The sequence below is a fragment of the Piliocolobus tephrosceles genome, chromosome 9 (assembly GCF_002776525.5).
Source record: "Piliocolobus tephrosceles isolate RC106 chromosome 9, ASM277652v3, whole genome shotgun sequence".
NCBI classification, from domain to species: Eukaryota; Metazoa; Chordata; class Mammalia; order Primates; family Cercopithecidae; genus Piliocolobus; species Piliocolobus tephrosceles.
Genome location: NC_045442.1, coordinates 12571255 through 12574406, shown reverse-complemented (window position 1 = coordinate 12574406; position 3152 = coordinate 12571255). Strand labels below are relative to the sequence as shown.

General features: G+C 49.7%; 1 pseudogene; it reads right to left on the bottom strand.

Moving 5' to 3' along the window:
• Nucleotides 1-1187: 1187 nt before the first annotated feature.
• LOC111550694 lies at nt 1188-1912 on the bottom strand (annotated as a pseudogene).
• Nucleotides 1913-3152: the final 1240 nt, after the last annotated feature.

Sequence of the window (3152 nt, the reverse complement as noted above, 5' to 3'; positions counted from 1 at the left end):
TTTATAAAGCTCTGTGTATTTCCAAACAAGGGACATTGTTTCACCATAGAAACCCTATTTTAAAAAATCCTACTGACAGTAAAGCATAGAGAGCGTTCTTCTGGTGTGAAGATAAAGGCAGCCCGGAAGTGAGATGCCCTGGGGAAGGTAAAGTGGAGAAGGGAACTCAGAACCATTTGCTCCATCTATTCAGTCCATCACCCAAGGGTCTCAGAGCGTGACTTGCAGCGCTGGGGCCAAATAGAAAAAGGCCTGCTGGAGCCAGCCCAAGCTGGCTGGACAGAAGCCTAACCATCCTGGAGATCAGGGAGACATTGCTCAGCTGTAATAGCCTCTCTGGCAGGCCAGGGCTGCCATGGCAGGTGGGCAGGCTTCCTGAGTCAGGGTCTGAAGGGTGCTGGTCCCTGGCACACCTACAACCCTGTAGTGAAGGGCAAGGCTGCCTATATAATCAGAGAGGGGCACACATAGCAATGCCCCTCCTAGCTGGCCGTGAGGGATTTGGTGGATCACTGAGACCCTTATTCTACTTCCTCTCCTACCAAAGAGCTTGTTTACCAGCTCATCTCTGCTCACCGGAACTTCTGAGAGAGGATATTGTCTTCCTAAGAGTACGTGGCACTGGGGGAGCCCGGGCATTCACTCCTCAGCCCCCATCAGTCGCTGGTGAGAGCTGCTTCTGCTTCTGGTGGTGTTACCTATCCAGCAACACAGCCCACCCTATAATAGGGACAAGCACATTCCCAGCCACAGAATGCCATCAGCGGGGGAGCCTTAGCTGCTTGCAGTAGCGAACTATGAGCATAGAAAGCAATGAGGAGAGCAGGAGTACTATAGCCAGGGCCCTGACGGTATCTGCTTTGGTCTGAACTGCCCACAGGCCATATCAAATAAAATGTCCCTTGCCTATGTGCTCAGGTCTTAGCATTATTTTTTCTAGAACCTTTTCTGAGATGTGACATACACATCACTGCCTTCTAGAGAGCCTTCAGAATGTTACCCATGCCTTTCTCAATTACTCGGTTACTGAGCCCACCCAAAGGCAGTAGGGCCAAGAGGTGGATCCAATGACCCCAGGCCCTGCTTAGTCCCTCAAATAATGTCTGCTGAACACACACAGCCCCCTGAGGCTAATTGACACTCCCATGGCCTCCTTGAATTGGGGAAGAGTTGGAAATTATATGCCATTTATTTATTTTTTAAGGCTTGTTTTATTTTAATGGCTGATCTATGTAATCACAGAGGCCAGTATGTACAGACAAAGGGGGAGCTTTTACTTCTTGGTCTCTTCCTCCTTAAACCAAAGTCTTGATGATCTACTCCTTCTTGGCCTGGAGGCGCTCCTCACAGTGCTTGCATGCTTCCTCGATCTTAGACCTGCCGGCCTCAGCCTGGTCAGCCAGGAGCTTCTTGCAGGCTTTGTCTGCCTTCAGGTTGTGAATGTGTTCCATGAGAATCCACTTGTTTTTGAACACATTCCCCTTCACCTTCAGGTACAGGCTGTGATACATGTGGCGATCAACCTTCTTAGATTCATGGTATCTTCTGTGATACATATGGTGATCAATCTTCTGAGATTCACGGTATCTTCTGAGCAGCTGGCACAGAATCCTCATTCTCCTCGTCCACATGACCTTCTCTGGCATTTGGGCATTGGCTGTACCCTTTCACTTACCTATGTCCATGTGTCTGCCCTTCTGGCAGGCCAAGGTGTCTTTCCAGCATCGAGCCAGGAATGGACAGTCACAGGCTTGTGGATGATCGGCCCATCTTTGATCAGCTTCCGGATCCGCTGATGGGATTTGGCATTGGTGATTTCACTGGTCTCTTTGGGGTCCAACCAGACCTTCTTTTTGCCACAGCAGAGGACACTAGAGGCAAGCCTCTTCTGAAGCCTCAGCATGGTTGTGGCTGCAGCAGTGAAAAGAAAGAACCAAGACGAGAGTAAGGGACAAGACGCCTGGGCAGGGGGGATCCTTGGCCATTGGGACACTGCTTTTCTCATGGAAAGGGGCCACCAAAACTAGGACCCTTCCTCAGAGATGTGCCCAACACTTGAGATGGACAGCCCAGCGATGCCCCAGAATGTTCTGTTGCCCCCACACTCAGCGGGCCCAGACCACTGCCTTCATCTGTAGTTCCCAAGCCAGCCTCTTCTCTGATACCACCTGCCATTTCACATGATCTATCCTTCCCATCCCCTCCAACCTGGCACTTCTGTTCTGCTCACACTGTGACTATGAAAAACAACAGCCAGTGGAAGAGACAGCCCTGATGATGAACTCAGCTCGCTTTAGTTTTACACGCGGTTCTCAGTTAGAAAGCTGTATGTTTGGGTCTTTTGCTATCCATCAGTAAAGTAGCCAGGGATTGTGGATGTTTACATGGGGGGCTGAGGAGCTGGCTGTTCTGTGCCTAGCCAACCTGTTTCCTGCAGGGAGCATTTCTGACTTCTCTTTGGGCCTCCACCCCTTCCTCTCTCTCTCTCTCTGGCCACAACTTATGCAGTGGAATTCCTGACCCAGGCAAAGCCATCCAGCACCTTCCCTTCCCTGTCCTGAGGTGTTCTTAGTGGTGGTGGCGGGATTGGATCAAGGCTAGTCCAATAAAAATGAATCTCAGTAATTTTACTGGGTATTCTGGGACAAAGACACTCTCTTTTGCTGGACTTGGATCTGTCAGGACACAGTGATGGAGAATGAAGCCCCTTAAAGAAAGTGAGGCCAAGGGATGAGCCCTGTGACATCATCTGAACCCTGAATCAAGCTCAGACTAAGCCAAATGTAACCTCTGGACTTCCAGCTTAAAAATAAGCATAAATTATCTTTGGGCTTCAGATACTTAGGTTTTTCTATCACTCATACCTTTAAAAAGAGTCCCAACCAGTGGATCTTGCAGTAGGCAGTTCCCTGGGTTTCTGGAGGATTTCTGAGAAGACAGATGCTTCTCAGTGATCAGCTTTGCTGGTGGCAAGTGGAGCCATCTGTGCAGTAGCTGGGTGTTGCAAACCCTGCCTCTGTCCAGCTTTCTAGACCTTTACTCTCACCCTCTGATCAAGTCAGAAGCCTGTGGAGGAGAGGGGACATCCTGGATTCCTCTGTTCCTTTGCTCCCTGAATCCAGTCAATCATCACATCTGATTAATTACACCTC